This window comes from Scyliorhinus canicula, chromosome 4, assembly GCF_902713615.1.
Source record: "Scyliorhinus canicula chromosome 4, sScyCan1.1, whole genome shotgun sequence".
In the NCBI taxonomy this organism is placed as follows: Eukaryota; Metazoa; Chordata; class Chondrichthyes; order Carcharhiniformes; family Scyliorhinidae; genus Scyliorhinus; species Scyliorhinus canicula.
In genome coordinates this window covers 174,212,677-174,230,429 of record NC_052149.1, presented here as the reverse complement: position 1 = coordinate 174,230,429, position 17,753 = coordinate 174,212,677, and the positions used below count along the sequence as shown (strand labels likewise).

General features: G+C 45.0%; 1 protein-coding gene and 1 non-coding gene across 4 annotated transcripts in view; both read left to right on the top strand.

The window, feature by feature from the left end:
- Positions 1–17,753, top strand: part of LOC119965175 (peroxisome proliferator-activated receptor gamma coactivator 1-alpha-like) — a 169,517-nt gene that overhangs the window by 98,982 nt on the left and 52,782 nt on the right. The gene's annotated exons all lie outside the window — the stretch shown is intronic.
- On the top strand, positions 2,799–2,961 carry LOC119965505. The gene has a single exon (XR_005460531.1). It is a non-coding gene; the product is annotated as a U1 spliceosomal RNA (small nuclear RNA).

Below are 17,753 nucleotides of genomic sequence, written 5' to 3'. Positions count from 1 at the left end.
ACTGAAATAATGGTGGCAGCTGTTGTGAAAGCCATTGTCATAACAGCAACATGCTGCACTGATAAAATGAGCATACCTGATGTCAGTTGATTGCATGGTGTACATTAGTAACAGAATGCTGAGCTGATGCATCCTGGAGGTGGAGCTTGTAGGTGGAAATGCATGGAGGTGGAGGAACACGATCAAGAAAAATGAAAAGAGTGAAACAACTAAGAATGAAAGTTATTAACTCATGAGAAAAAAACCAATAGTTGAACACATGTAACATCTGGGTAAGAGCAGGAGACCTGGCAAGCTGGTTAGTACATCACAGAGGAGATGTTATAGATGGGAGATGGTACTACTGTACCTGGAAAGAACTGTAATCTTGCAGGTTTTGTAAAATGAATAGTGATGAATAGACCAAGAATTAGGCAAACGGTAGTGACAAGAATGAATACTTGCCTTTGTATAATATCCAATGGTGTTACTTGGAATATTTATTAAATGTTTCATTTACAACCAGCCTCCCCGGACAGGGGCCAGAATGTGGCGACTAGGGGCTTTTCACAGTAACTTCATTGAAGCCTACTCGTGACAATAAGCGATTTTCATTTCATTTTCATTTTCAATGACATTGTAACGCAGTTACCCTTTCAATGCAAGGAACCAGAACGCCATTGGAAATCGGAGCAGGAGTAGGCCACATATCCTATCCAATTTGCTTCACCATTCAATATGGTTGTGACTGATCTGCAGGAACTCCCTGTCTTCCCACCCTTTCCCTATATCCCTAATTCCTTTAATTTTTTTTTTTGAATTTAGAGCACCCAATTCATTTTTTCCAATTAAGGGCCAATTTTGCGTGGCCAATTCACCTACCCTGCACATCTTTGGGTTGTAGGGGCGAAACCTACGCGCACACGGGGAGAATGTGCAAACTCCAAACGGACAGTGACCCAGAGCCGGGATTGAACCTGGGACCTCGGTGCCGTGAGGCAGCAGTGCTAACCACTGCACCGCCGTGCTGCCCACGCCTAATTCTTTTCATGCCCCAAAACGTATTAATTCCTGTCTTGAATACTTGTCTACTTCACTACTGAGCGTCCACAGCTCTGGGAGAGATCATTCCAAAAGTTCACAGCCTTCTGAATAAGGGAATTTACCTTATTCAAGTCCTAAATGACCAAACCCTTATTACGCAAACAGCCTCAGCAAGAATTTTACATGCTTCAATGAAATCACCTCTGATTCTTCGAAAATCCACAGAGTATTGGCCCATATTTTTTTGATCTCTGCTCGTAGGACAGCCCTCTGATCCTAGGACTAAATTTAGCTTGCATTTTCACCCCTCGAAGGAAAATATGTCCTTCCTGAGGTAAAGAGACAAACTATATACAGTACTCCAGGTGTGGCCTCACCCAAAACCCTTGTAACTGCAGAAAAAGAAGAAAGACTTGTATTGATAGAGTGCCACGCTCACTATTTAAAATAAAAAAACAATTTGAAGTACCCAATTATTACTTTTCCAGTTAAAAGGCAATTTAGCATGGCCAATCCACCTAACCTGCACATCCTTGGGTTGTGGGGGTGAAACTCACGCAGACCTGGGGCGAAATTCTCCGACCCCCAGCAGGGTCGGAGAATCGCCTGGGGCCGCTGAAAATTCCGCCCCCGCCGTGGCAGAGATTCTCCGCCACCCGGGAATTGGCGGGGGCGGGAATCTCGCCACTCCGATCGGCGAGGCCCCTGCGGTGATTCTCCGGCCCGGATGGGCCGAAGTCCCGCTGCTGGGAGGCCTCTACCGAGGTTTGAACCACCTCTGGTGGCGGCGGGATCGGCGGCGCGAGCGGGCCTCTGGGGTCCTGGAGGGGGGGGGGCGGGGGGCGATCGGACCCCGGGGGGTGCCCCCACGGTGGCCTGGCCCGCGATCGGGGCCCCCCGCTCAGACTCCGGGCCAGTGCCCTGGGTGCACTATTTCTCCTCCGCGGCCGCCATGGCGGAAGCGGAAGAGAAACCTACATTGCGCATGCGCCGACTGCAGAAAGCCTTTCGGCCAGCCCCGCTGCCGGGGGCGCCGGTTTTTTGCACCAGTCTTCTGGTGCCAACCGCTCCGGTGCGGGGCTAGCCCCCAAAATTGCGGAGAATTCCCACCTTTGGGGAGGCCCGACCCCGGAGTGGTTGGCGCCACTCTCCTACGCCGGGACCCCCCGTCACGCCGGGTAGGGGAGAATCCCGCCCATGGGAAGAATGTGAAAACTTCACACGGTCAGTGACCTGGGGCCTGGATAGAACCTGGGTCCTCAGAGCTGTGAGGCGGCAGTGCTAACCATTGCGCCACCACGCCGCTCCTGTCTCACTCACTATTGACCCACAGTCTCACTCACTATTGCCCTACAGGTTATTCATGAGGTCCCGCCTTCTGAACCTTGTCCCTCGCATGAAGTGTGGTGATCCTCAGGTTAAATGACCACCAGTTTGCTCTCCCTCCTCAAAGGGGAAAGCCGCCTGTGGTCACCTGGGACTATGGCGACTTTGCCTTTCACTTTGCAGTCTGTGCATCAAGCCACACATGGGCAGATGTGAAAAATATACTTGATTAAAGTTCCAGTATCTGTTAAATAGTGTGATTACTACAGACTTCTGGCAACCACAAGACATAACTATTTATCTTTATCTGTTTAATCAATTCATGTATCTTGCTTTGAAAGCATTGTGCACTCAGATATAGTGACTTCAATTGTAGAATTTTACTAATTTTCCATGATGGATGCCCAATTACACTTTCTTATACAGTACTCTCTGTTCCTTCCTGAAACACACATACCTGGCAGGGGTGAGATTATGATCAAGAAGGTGCTTCGCCCAGGATGAGGCTAGCCCATTGCACTTCGGGTGTGTGACGCCTGCGATGTCCCCAAATGCGGGATACTTGACTGCAAAACTCGTGGTAGTGGGGGACTGCATTTGCGCACTCCCCTGATTATGTGGGTGGCATGATAGCACAGTGGTTAGCACTGTTGCTTCACAGCGCCAGGGACCTGGGTTTGATTCCCGGCTTGGGTCACTGTGTGGAGTCAGCATGTTCTCCCCGTGTTTGTGTGGGTTTCCTCCGGGTTCTCCAGTTTCCTCCCACGTGTCCCGAAAGACGTGCTTTTTAGATGAATTGGACATTCTGAATTCTCCCTCAGTGTACCCGAACAGGCGCCAGAGTATGGCAAGTAGGGGATTTTCACAGTAACTTCATTGCAATGTTAATGTAAGCCTACTTGTGACACTAATAAAGATTATTATTGCTATTATTATTACACCGCTGCTTAATTTTACTAAAATCACTACTCTGCTCTACAATCTTGAATTTCTGTTTGGACTTGTATCATGTCCCAGTGTATTCTGAACTTTAGACTTGTTTTTTATGCTTTAAAACTGACCATTCAAAAAAAATGTTAAAATATGGCCAACAGTGGATCACCTGACTTCTCTTGTGGATTGAAACCACATCCTTGTCTTGAGGGAATAAAAGGAACTTTACAGACTGTTGATTCAATGCCCTCGCTGAAACTAATTCAAAAGGACATTTTCAATTGAATGGGTCTTTCAAATACAAAGACACAGGCAGTCTGAAACGCTCAAGATGTGAAGTCTACAACACAGGGTGTATAATTGATCTAACCATCCACCTTATTTGGCTTTGTGAAAGGAATTGTGATGAAACAACCATGTCTCCTATTTGTTTTCAAAACAGCAAGAAGCTGTTCTGCAGACTGCGTTCCATCAAACCTGCTGTAAGCCATCTAAGTAGTTAAGGTAACAAATAGAAATCCTTTGAAAGTAGGCAAAAGTCTTCACCCCCCCCCCCCCCCCCCCCCCCCAAAACCCAATTTGTCAAATCTCAGGTTCATCTGAGAAACAGCCTGCTGGAAATTCAACTACATAAAGCCTCACAGCTTAGTGAACAACCTCTGCTTTGTAAGCCCTTGAATTCAACTAAAGCATCAACGCATCTAAGAAACTACAGGTCTGTCACAAAAGAAACTTACATAGCTATAAGTTGTAATCATGCTGCTTTACCTTGAAATGTATCTGTGTGTGTGAGTTGAGAGAGAAGTCAGATTTAAACATCCGGGGCAAGTGTGTGATAAAAAAATAGCCTCCTTTATCTTTAAAGATCACAAAATAGCTTGTTGCTGGAATCATTTAATTGGGGCAATCACTCTGAGGGTAAGAAAACACATAATATCAGGTAGTAAAAAGGAACACAAAAATTCTGCGCATGACACTCCAAGTTCCCCTTCCCTGAACCTTCTTTCCCTGTTGTTAGTTCAAAGTCTTGCCTACTGCCTGGTTATGTGGGAGTCATCCAGCAGCAGATCCCACAAATGAGATGAATTATCAATTAAACTGATTTTGGTGATGATAGGTAGGAGTTGAATGTTTGACAAGCACTCCCTCGCCTTCAGATCGTATGATGGAACCTTTCAGATCCACCCGAAATAGTCATTTAAACTGCTCTTCTACAGTGCCTCCAGCAATGCAGCACTCCTACACAATAAATTTACAGCCTTACACCAAGTTCATTTAGTTCCTTTAGATTCAGAGGCAAAACCAAACATGTACGAGACAAAATGCAATATCTCCTATTTCCACTGAAAAGTTTGATGTAATCAATCTTTTTTCCTGTAATATCTGCAACTAATGCCGTTTTAGATTTTTTCAGTGTTAATGTCAAATCCTGCAAATGCACGAACTGCTTCCTTTCCTCCTATTCCATTACGCCTCTCCTCTCCTTTATCCCCATCCCCTCCCCCTTTTTCCATTGCCCACCCGGCCCTTTCACCCATCATCTTTCCCCTTCCCTTTCTCCTTTTCCTCATCTGCATTCCCTCTTCCCTTTCCTTTCTCCCCTCCCCTTCACGTTCTGCTTGTTATATATCAAAATATTGTTGATTATTCAAGATTCAATCTTCTTTCTTCACCCAACTATAGCTGTCCCATACAGTACATCAGGTTTGCTGCTTATTTCAGTCATTTTGAATTAATATATTACATTGTACTGTTTTATATCAATTCATTCCAACATAGCCATAAGGCAAAAAGTGAGAAATATACCAAAACATGACATTAGTTGCACAAGACTAACAATTAAATTGCACAGTTTATCATGAATTTCAATTGTTTTTCCTGTAAGATCCCACTGATGTTTGTTAAAACATGCATTTTACTATTGTAGTTCATTTGTCATGTGTATCTTGCAAATAATCAGTTTGCCAGGATAATGACATTTTTTTTACCTTTTTCAAAGGGGCAAGTTTAACTCTGTGTTCTGCTTTGCAAAAATGCAGTCCATCAATAGTTATGTTTGATTAGGGTTAGAATAGGTTTGTAAGGAGACATGGCTCTGCTATTCCCACCATTATCTTTACCTCACTTGAGTGCAGCAGAATCCAACCCCAAGTTGGTCGAATTTCAAGAGAGGTTACTTGTATAGCCAAAGAATTGCCAGTCTTGCTTGATTCAGGCTGGACTAAGCCAGCCATGTTTTAAACAATTTCAAAAGTTTAAATCCACTTCCATTATAGAGATAAAGGGCAATGAATGCCATACACACTGTCAACAATACATAGTGGGATTTTGGCAAGTGGTCTTGGTAAATGGAGGATTAGATGATCCCTTGTATAGGACTGCAAAGGCTAACAGATCACAACAGCTGCATTACTGATGGGATTGAAGTTTAGGTAAACATTGTAGTCCAGCCTTAAAATTGCCACAGGCACTTCCAGATTGAATTATGATAATCTGTCCCCTTTAATAATGCACAAAACATGCAGCAAATGACAGACTGAATATGGACAACACTCTTGTTCCCTGCTCCAATTGCTGAATACTAACCTAGCAACAATTTGGTGGTTGCCAAAGCAAATCATTGTTTTCCAGCTTGATTAAATCTTGCTTATTATTTTAAGATATAGTGGTCTGGTTTCTAATGCAGCTGTTTTCTGTGTCTTAAAATAATAATATTCATTAGGGTCACAAGTAGGCTTACATTAACACGGCAATGAAGTTACTCTGCAAATCATAAATAAAACATTTTCTGTTTAAACCAATCTGATGCTTATCTCATGTGCAGGAATGACTAGTTTAGAATTTTAAGAGCTGTGTTTGAATGCCTAAAATGCCCATAATAAGAGGAATTTAATAATAGGAATTTAAACCTTTTCAAATCAATATCAGGTTTCATTGGTGTAAATTGAATTGAAATGATATTTTTAAAATAGCGCCTAGTTTATTAAGTGATGATGCTGCCAACCACTTCTTAACTTATTGCAGGCTCACACTGAGTATCTCATTATAGTGGAACAGCTGTCAACTCTGATGCAACTTGCATAATATAATCAATATTGAAGAAGCCTCCCAGCTCGTTGTACTCTTTCAATGTTGGCAGTTGATCCCTGGAACGCACACTAATTGTAGATGTGGTTCTAAAATTGAATTACCCAAAACACAGATTAACTCCTATTTCAACTAAAATTTAATTTAAAAGTTGCAGGCTTTTCAAGGGACAAAAACACATTGTGTCTGAAAACTGTCTCATCCATTGTGCAATATGGAACTTCCCCATATTTTGATATGGGTGTCAGCACAAATAGTGTAGTGCTGCAGAAAACATTGTTGTGTAATTACGAAGAAACTTGAGATGTTTGCTTCTCTTGCTTCACATGCTCAGGTTTCGGTGATACCTATATAACCTTTGAAATTCACATTTTATTTACATGAAGTCAGAAAATAAAGTATGTACAGTCAGAATATTATTAAATATGTTTTACATAATTAAATATTTTTTTCAAATAATCAGAAGAGGATCCATAGCTTCTATTGTCTTGAAAATGACCACCACATGGTTAATTATGTTGATTACCCTAGATATTTGTCAGAAACAAGTTTTATCCATTCCAAACTTTGGTTATTTGCAAAGGTAACAAGCTCCAACTATCCCTTACGGTTGTATTTTGATTTTATATCAGTTCTACTACATTTCAGTTGTTCTTTTTTCTGTTTTCTGTGACTAGAGATTGCAGACGATGTTGCCTGATGCTATTGGACGAGAAACTTGTAATTTTTTGATGCAGAGAGAAATGGGAATTATTATATCCCTATTAGTGCTAAAGCTGGTTGGCTTAATATCATTGTTTTAAGTTCAAGTCCACAGGTTGCCAAGCATCCAGCCAAAGTCACCAAGACGATACAAGGTCTTAAAGGTTTAAATGATGAGGAGAGGTTACTTGATTTGTTGGCCCACAAGTTAGATGGTTGAGGTCCGGTTTCTAATGCAACTGTTTTCTGTGCCTTAAAATAATGAATAAAATATAATTTTCTATTCAAAACAATCTGATCAAGATTTTTTTTTTCAGAAAATATTTTATTGAGGCATTTATAATTTTAACATTTTAAACAACAAAGAGATCCAACACACACAAAAACGCCACAATAATATAACCAACTCCCCCCAGCCCTAACTACCCATACATTAGAATCCCTGCTCTTATTCGTCACTTCCATGCCTCCCCCCACCTTCCTGCTGACGGTCAATTCCCCTTGAAGAAGTCGATGAACGGCTGCCACCTCCGAGCGAACCCTTGTAATGAAGCACTTAGGGCAAACTTAATTTTCTCTAGCCTCAGAAACCCTGTCATGTCACTGACCCAAACCCCCAACTTTGGAGGCTCCGAGTCCTTCCATCCCAGCAAAATCCGTCTCCCGAGGGCAGTGGGGTGACGCAGTGGTCAGCACTGCTGCCTCACGGCACTGAGGTCCCAGGTTCGATCCCGGCTCTGGGTCACTGTCCATGGGAACTTTGCACATTCTCCCCATGTTTGCATGGGTTTCGCCTCCCACAACCCAAAGATGTGCAGGGTAGGTGGATTGACCATGCTAAATTGCCCCTTAATTGGAAAAAAATAATTGGGTACTCTAAATTTTTTATTTTAAAAAAAATCCATTTCCAGGCCACCAAGGAGGCAAAGGTCAAGACGTCGGCTCTCTCCCCCACTTGGGCTCCCGGATCTTTCGGCACTCCAAATATTGCCACCTCTGGACTCGTCACCCTCCCTTCCAGGACCTCTGACATGACATCCGAAAATCCCTGCCAAAATCCCCTCAGCCTCGGACACGCCCAGAACATGTGCACATGATTCACAAGATCTCCCCCACAGCGCTCACACCTGTCCTCCACCTCCTCAAAAAACCTGCTCATGCGGGCCACTGTCATATGAGCCCTGTGGACCACCTTGAATTGAATCAGGCTAAGCCTGCCACACGACGAGGATGCACCAACTCTCTTCAGGGCCTTCTCCTATACACCGACTTCCAACTCCCCTCCCAGCTCTTCCTCCCACTTCCTCTTCACCTCCCCAATTGGAACCCTTTCCAACCCCATCAATTCCTTAAATATTTCTGAGACCCTCCCCTCCCTAACCCCTGTTTTTGACATCACCTTATCCTGTAGCCCCCTGAGTGGAGGCAAGGGAAGCCTGGGACCTGCCTCCGGACAGAACTGATCAACATTTTTTTGGAGTTCAAAATGTTAGTGAAATGTGGAGCTCTTTCCCCCAAAAGAGTCATGTGAAAATTTCAGGATCGAGTATAATAAATTGTGCATCAAGGAAAATGAAGGCACAAGCAGAACAATGGTGGAACAGGTTCAAGGGGCTGAATGGCCCTGTTCTATATTTTTATTTGTGGTTATATTAACTCTCACTGCATAATCCTGTACACTGTGAGCACATTTAGAAGGGAGGATAAGTTATAGAATTAGAACAGAAATTGTTCAACAAGTCTGCCAAATTTTGAGTTTAATACTAATTTGTTTCCTCAAATAACAGCAATTACATAGTATTTTGTGCTCCCCACTCCCATCACTGCCCTATATTGAGAAGGCTTACAGAGAACATATAGAACATATAGAAGAGTACAGCACAGAACAGGCCCTTCGGCCCTCGATGTTGTGCCGAGCAATGATCACCCTACTCAAACCCACGTATCCACCCTATACCCGTAACCCAACAACCCCCCCTTAACCTTACTTTTAGGACACTACGGGCAATTTAGCATGGCCAATCCACCTAACCTTTTTTAAAAAATGCCTCTCATAGCTGCAGAATGGAATATTTTTTTCCTTTTGGCATTTTAGTTTACAATAGTCAATTTCAGGTGAGGTTGCATATTCTGACGCAAAATGAAACTTTCCATACTGTATCTCTATTATACCAACTTCAGGACAACACCCCCCCTGACATAAGAGAGATATCTCCTGAGTAGCACTGCCAGTGAAGTGGTGAGTTAGGGACAGTTTTACGCTATGGGCTCATGCCCACCAGGAAGTGAATGAAGAATGCCCAAATCCATTGCATGCAAGATCCCCACAGCTAACAAGCAGATGGTACTTTCATCCTATCAGTCTGATTGGATTCAAATCCACAAAGCAGAATTGAAAGGTCACTGGCTTTCCTGTTTTTCTACCACCAACCACTTTTACTGAGTGTGCAAATTAAATATAAAAGCTAAATACTGGGAATGCTGGAAACCTGAATTAAAATCAAATAATGCTGGAAACGCTCAGAATGATAGGTTATTTATCTGAAACATTAACAGTTTTTTCCCAAAGATGCTGCCTGATCTGCTGAGTTTTTTAAAAATTGTGCCATCAAACTTTGTGACTACGAAATTTATAATAGTTTTATATTGCCTGTTCCTTTCTATTTTTAAAAAGTACTACGCTGAATGGGCGGAATTCTCTGCTCCCCACGCCAGGTGGGAGAATCACGAGAGGGCCGGGCGACTCACGTCACGCCCCCCTGGCGCCCCCCGCGATTCTCCCACCCCCCCACACCCCCCGCTCGGAAGAATCATCGATCGCCGTTTTTGACGGCGAGCGCCGATTCTCCGGCCCGGATGGGCCGAGCGGCCTGCCGTTCCCGACCGGTTCACGACGGCGGCAACCACACCTGGTCGCTGCCATCATGAACACTGGGCGCCAAATGCTAGTTTGAAGCTTGTGGGAGGCGGAGAGGGGAGTGAGCACCACAGGCGTGCTCGGGAGGGGACTGGCCCGCGATCGGTGTCCACCAATCGTTGGGCCAGCGTCTGAAAGCGAAGCACTCTTTCCCCTCCGCCGCCCCGCAAGATCAAGCCGCCACGTCTTGCGGGGCAGCGGAGGGGAAGACGGCAACCGCGCATCCGTGGGTTGGAGCCGTCAGCCGTCGTGACGTCAGCCGCGCATGCGCGGGTTGGAGCCGGCCAACCTCGCATGCGCGGCTGACGTCACATAGGCGCCGCGTCACATAGGCGCAAGCGTCAAGGCCCGGCGGCTGAGATTTACGGAGCGCCGCTCCTAGCCCCCTGGGTGGGGGTGAATTAGGTGCGAGGAGCGGTCTCCGAGGCCGTCATGAAACTCGGTCGAGTTCACGGCGGCCTTCCCGATTTATCGCGGGAGCGGAGAATTTAGCCCAATATGTTTTAAGCTAATTATCTCATTCTTTAATACCCGCATGACACCAGTGTAGGTAATGCCATCTCCAGCAAAGAACAAGTGTTCTTGTGCCAGTGTCACTTTCTAGAATCAGATGCATATTTACCAAAATATTCATGACCATTCACTAGTGGATACAAGATCAAGGCGGGTCTTCTGCATGAGTTAACCAAAGCTGGAAGCTGATTATCTCAGCTGAGGTCAAGGTTTGCGGGAGGTAAATGTTCAGGGTGAAATGGAAGGAGTGGAAGCCACCAGAAGGCCTCAAAAGAAAAGAAAGGTCAAATTTTTACTTTCAAGTCGGGTGTGCAGAGTCAGCGGGTGGTCCACAAAGCCAAGTGGGATGAAACTTCTCCAAAGAGGTCAAAGTGCTTGCTCTGGGAGTGGAGGCTAATGGGTGTCAGGCCCACCGCTCCCAGAAACAGTGTGGAGGCATCCACGAGGCCTGGTTAAAAGGCCTGCCTAGGTACTCTGGGACTTTGCCCCAATTGTAATAAAAACAGTAGAACAGCTCTCTATCATTCATCATGCCCCATCCATGCCAACTCATGCTCCCACTTTTTTATAATCTTAAAACTCCCATTTTAACCTGCAATAGAGCAATACACATAACCTGAAGTGACCACCACTTTCTCAGGAGAAATCTTGAAAAAAATTCTTCCTCAGATCCTTCCTGCATCTTTTGCTCAAAACCTTTAATCTGTGCCCCCTAACCCTATTAGCTAGTCGGAACAGCTTTTCATTGTCTACCTTACCTCAACTGTCATAATCTCGTCTACCAAACGTGTACGTAAAATCTCCCTTGACCCTTCATAACATCCATGCCAACCTGTACCCTCTTGCCCATTCCCCCATTGTTCCATGCCTTTCTACCCACCTCATAGCCCTCTATAGTCATTGTGCCAATTTAGCATCAGCTTTTGACCCCCAATCATCCCCATAGTCCCTTAGCCAACTCATGCCAAACCATGTCCCATGCCCATCACCCTTTTCCCTTGCATCTTCCATACCAATTTATCCAGTATCCACCATGGGTAAACATCAGAGTCATGCTTAAATGAAATAAAATTAAGTTCTAAATATCTATTAAAGATTTCCATGTATGTTTTTAAAACATTCTCATTGACGAAAGCAAGCTCCAGTGATTGAATGTACAGAAATATTGAAGCCGCACTTCCCGATTAAAAGACTTGTTCTTTTATTTTAATTTCAGTAAAGTAAAGGAATTACATGAACTGAAATATGTGTGGATCATTATCCTGCTCTTTCATATTCTCCTTCAACCCAATTTACAGTCTATCGTTTTTGTCATAAAATAAATTTGTTAACAGACTATTTCAACCCTAACCACATTTATAAAGATTTGCGAGTGAATAGTTCTGCGGATCATTGAGGGTTGGATGAAGTTGCTCAGCTTTTCCATCTGGTCAGGATTTGTCCTGAAAAAGCCAGGTGGTCACTTCATGTTATGCGGATCTCTATGAATTGCAGGTCAAAATTGGCAGTTTTAAAATTATACAAAAGGAATTAAATCATAACACCATTCCTGGCATTTCTGTGCAGCGGATTATACTAATAGTGAATCACTGGGCCTCAGTGATCGAAAATGCGCAGGAGGACACATCAGGTCAGTTTTGTACAAATGTGAAGTAAATATCGAATTACCATATTGCTGACATGTGCAGGACTCCATGGTCCCCCATCGCTCCCGACCCACACCCGCAAAACAAAAACGGCTAAAATGTAAGGGTGAAGGAACCTGTCTGGGGGAAGAATGGCTGCCCCACAATCATTTATCAAAAAAAATTTAGAGCACCCAATTAATTTTCTCCAATTAAGGAGAAATTTAGCGTGGCCAATCCACCTACCCTACATATCTTTGGGTTGTGGGGGCGAAACCCACGCAAACTCTGGGAGAATGTGCAAACTCCACACGGACAGTGACCCAGAGCTGGGACCAAACCTGGGTCCTCAGTGCCGTGAGGCAGCAGTGCTAACCATTGCGTCACCGTGCTGCCCCCGCCCCACAGTCATTTAACAGTGAGTGCCATTACCACGCTGGAGCCAGGATTTCCAACCCTCAGACAGGAAGTCCCACCACCGAGAGCAGCAGGCCAATCAGAAGCGAGGAGCTCTTGAGGCACTCGTAGCACCATCCGGAGTGGTGGCCTGCACTTGGAGTGCTGGAAGTTGGGTGATATGGAGGCAAGCTGTGATGGATTGGAACTTTGCAAATGTTTGGGGTTGGCAAGGAAGTGGGGGGGGGGGGTGCACGGTTTGAGAGATCAAGAGGGGAGGACAACCTCGGGTGTGGGGGGTGGTTTATACCTTGGAAGGGGCACTCCACTGGGTCCATGAAGTAAGGCAAGGAGGGATACCCCTCCACTACTTACCAGCACATGCAGATGGCAGCTGGTCCCTCCCACCACCAGTTAAATACCAGTGGCATTGTGATGAGGGCCTCAAATTGACATTTATTGCCCATTTATGGCCTTGATTGCACCTGCACTACCCCCACCAATAGTATAATTGAAATGGGGGCAAGATTGGGCAGAAAGTTCACACGCAGACCACCCAGTGGATTTAATGTACCCCAGCATTCAAACCCATCAACTGGAAGTGGTAAATCTAGCCCATAGTCATTATTGCCCAGAAGGAGTCCATTTGACCCATTAGAATCTATTCTGGCTCTCTTAGATCAATCCAATCAATTCCATTACCCAGCTCCCATCTCCATTGCCCTGCAAGGTTTTATCCCTCAACTGCCCAACCACTTTTCTTTTTGAAATTATTCATCACTTGCATCATCCTTAAAGGCAATGAATTCCAGGTAATCATCACCCATTGCTTAAAAAAATTCTTCCTCCAATCCTTCTTGCATCTTTGCCCAAAATCTTAAATCTGTATCTCCGTGTCCTTGTACTATCAGCTAATCAGAACAGCTTTCCTTTGTTTACCTTATCTTAACTGTCGCAACCTTGAATAGGAAATGTGTACGTAAAATCTCCTTTCAGTCTCTTTCGGCCCAAGTGAACAATTCCAGTTTATGTAACCTAACCTTGTAGATAAAATCTCACAATCCTGAAACCACTGTAATAAATCTCCTCTGCCCCCTGCACCCTCTCAATAATTTGTATATTTTTCTTTAAATATGGTGACTGGAATGGACTGGATGCAATACTCTAGTTGTAGCCTAACCAAAGATTCAGTGTAACTTCCCTGATTTTGTACACAATATTTCTATTTATGGAACCCAAGATCCCATATGCATTGCTAACTACTGTCCGTATGTCCTGCCATCTTCAAGGATCACTTGAACCTCCAGGTCCCTCTGTGCTTGCACATTCTTTAGAACTTTAGCCTCTGCCTGCTCACCACAGGAACTCTTATTCGACAAAGCCCATGAGGCGATCAAGCAGCGATCCCCTGTGGTCCTCATGAGACACCCCTCCCCCCTCAAGTATTTGATTTGATTTATTATTGTCACATGTATTATTATACAGTGAAAAGTACTGTTTCTTGCCTGCTGTACAAACAATGCATGCCGTACATAAGGAAGGAAGGAGAAACTGCAGAATATAATGCCACACTTATAGCAAGGTGCAGAGAAAAGATCAACTTAATACAAGGTATGTCCATTCGAAAGTCTGATGGCAGCAGGGAAGAAACTGTTCTTGAGTCGGTTGGTACGTGACCTCAAACTTTGGTATCTTTTTCCTGACGGAAGAAGGTGGAAGAGAGTATGTCCGGGGTGCGTGGGGTCCTTAATTATGCTGGCTGCCTTTCTTAGGCAGGGGAATTATAGATAGAGTCAGTGAATGGTAGGCTGGTTTGCGTGATGGACTGGGCTACATTCACGACATTTTGTAGTTTCCGACGGTCTTGGGCAGAGCAGGCTCCATAGTCTGAACAAGTCTGAATCATCCTCCTCACTTGACGGTGATGAGGCCTCTTTTGTCACTTGGCACGAGGCCTTGGGTCCGCAGCAGGTGGAGCCGGATCGGGAGACCTGATGTGGGCTGGGGATTGTCGCTACCTTGTTGAGCACCGAAAGGCCACAGGCGGAGGCTCTTCTTCAGTGCTGACCCCCTACAGAGGATCAATCTCCATTTCGGACTCTGACTCTTCATCGAGTCAACTCTTGGGTGATCCATAGACTGAGTCCCCTTGCCTTGCCGGAGGTAACCGTAATGGATGTCAAGGATGTTGTCTCTGCTGAGATGATCTCTGCTGGAGTGGCTTTCCCTGCTTCTCAGGCGGTCCGGGTGTTTTTTCACTGCCTTTCCTTGGACCTTGTATAAGAAACTGGACCAGTCATTTCCAACATGACCCCTGGGGTCCATTGGGAGCTATCTGCAAAGTTCCACACATAGATGGAACCTCCTGTTCTGAAGGTTCTTTTGGTCTTCTGGTGTTGCAGTTCTGTTTTTGCTTTCACTCCACCTTCTTGCGCCCCCCCCCCCCCCTCCCCCAACCTCCCAAGTTGGGAACGAGCAGGTTTAGCCTGGTGCGCAGTTGTCGTCGCATTAACAATTTCGCTGGGGTGACTTCCATCGTCTTGAGCGACATGGTTCTATAATCAAAGGGGAACCGGGACAATTTTGTATCCAGGGAACCAGCAGGCTATTTCTTCATTCGGTATTGAATGTTTGAATCGCCTGCCCAGCCAGGCCTTTAAACAGTGGATGCTATAGCACAGATTGGATGCGTTTAATCCTATTGACTTCACGAATGCCTGAAATTCTCCACTGGTAAAGCGGGTGCCATTGTCGGCTACGAGGACCTCTGTTATGCTGTGGGTACACAAGCTTTGCCGGAGTTTTTCTACTGTCGCATGAGAAGTCGTGGAGGACATCCAGTGTGCTTCTAACCATTTGAGTGGGCGGCGACCATAATAAGGAACATCCATCCCAAAAACGGGCCAATGAACGGGTCTTCCTGGCAATTCCCATGGGTGGAAAGAGTAGTGCAGGTGTTTCCAGGTTTTTCTTTTTGTTTTTTTACTAGCATTGTTGTCGGGGTGTTTCAAAAAGGCTGTTCAGAATCCTCTGCTTGATCCGCGTCGCCAATTAATAATTCCAAGAGGCGCGGAGTGAAAGGCCAAGCTGGTTTATTTTAAACTGAAAAACTACTGCAGCAAAAAAAACAAAGGTCCAGCCCAAGACTATCGGGAACTGCCGGAATTGGTCTGGGAGCCATATTTAGAGGTCCTGTTATCAAGCCCCACTCCAAGGAAACTCGTACTCTGGAAGCCTATGAGCGGTCAATCAGCAATTTTCCCCATGGTCCTCGTGCGGATTATCACAAAAACATTACCCACCACTGATGTCAACCTGACCGGCCTTAGTAGATGGGAACTCCTTACAACCTTTCTTGAATAAGAGTGTCATAATTGCCACACTCTAATTCTGTGGCATCTCCCCTCTTTTTGAGGGAAGATTGACAGATTATGGCAAGCAATTCCACTGTCTCGGCTCCCATTTGCTTCAGCAATCTGGGGATGCCCAGGTGGGCCAGGCAACATATCTAAGCATAGCCAATCTTTCCAGTACATCCTTCCTATTTATTCGCACCTCATCAATTCCTCAACTTCTCCACCCTTACCAATAATTCCCATATTTTGTCCAGCATCATCTTCCCAGTAAATGTTTTGTTTACAAAAATATACTTTATTCGTAAAATATCTGAAAAGAACATTTCAAAATGCCCATCACCCAAAGTAATATTCAGGTTCTCTATGTACATCATGTTGCCCTCTGAGGTGCTTCAATACAATCAAAAATATGTTTCAGACATTTAAAAATGGTCATTACAAATGTTGCAAAGATATTTAAATTGTCAACGTGGATCAGGTTGCACTCTGAAGTGTTTCCATCACAATTATGATACGTGTAGGGCGGGATTCTCCGAGTGCCAATGCCGAAATCGCATTCGGCGATCAGCTGGAAAATCCACCTTTATGCTGGAATCATGGGAGGCAATGTTTTTGCGATGCTCCTCCCCTCAAAAACGGCAAACTGGGGAGTACGCCGCATGCCCTCATGACGTTACCTGAGGCCCTCGCCCGATGCTCTGCCCCCGATGGGCTGAATTCCCGATGACGTGGGGCACATGTCCTCACCACTTTCGGGGACCTCGCATGGCGGCTGCGGGCGGTCCTGCGTCGCCACAGTCGGGTGGGAGCCGTTTCGCTGGCAGCAGGGCTTTGGCTGGGTGGACTGGTGGGGGTTGATCCGGGGTGTCGAAGGGGGTTACAGGGCGGCAGTGTTTGGCAGGCCGGGTCCGCAGCCGCTGCCGTGAGCATGCGCGGCCACGGACCCGGCCATTCTGTGGCTGTATCTGTAGGTATAGCCAGGGCTTTACGCTGCGCGGCCCCCACTGGGCGGATGATCGGTGCGGGGGCGGTGCCAACCTTCTGGTCGTAAGACCAGACGGATCCTGCGGATATAGCCTCAGAATTGGAGAATCCAGCCCATAATATTCACTGTATAGATCAATATAAACTGCTCGCTCAGCATTCTAACCTTGTATGCCAAGTACTTTCTTTGCCTCTAACATACGCCACCCACCTCTTACTACATTTTACATTTTTAAAATGTGAAGTACAATCTAACTCAACATTGGCATTGAATGGAAAACAAACAAAATTGAATTGGGTATAAAATGAGCTGCCTATTCATGTCACACTTTTTGTTCTATTACAGAAGACCAATGTAATTCATAGAAATGATTAATCACAGTTATAATTTAAATCTTGCAAGATTAGACTGTGTATTTGTGAAGGAGGTCCGTGCGAATTTAGCTTTGAATCTGAAATGTGAACAATCGCAAAGTAATAAAGCCTTTTTTAAATTGATGTGAAAATTCACCCAGTGTAAAATTTGATGTGACCACTGGGTGTTGGAACACTTTTGTGCAGAGGAACCATAAACCTTTATTATATAACCTTATTGTGAACACCCATTGAAAAATATCATGGCCAGGATTTAACAGCCTCTCCTGCCTGGCAGAATATTATAATCCCGCCTAAGTAAACGTCAATTTAAATGGCTTGCCGGATTCACAGGGGAGAAATCTACCATGGTGGGGCCTTAAAATTCTGCCCCATGAGATGTCTCGCTGTGAAATTTGTTGGAAGTAATAAGAACCCTGATAGTTATTGTATTGGATGTCATCTTAGGTTTAAGCTGAGTTAGTGGATTTTAGCTGGAATGATGGTAGGCAGGTGAATGGTTTCAGGATCACGTGT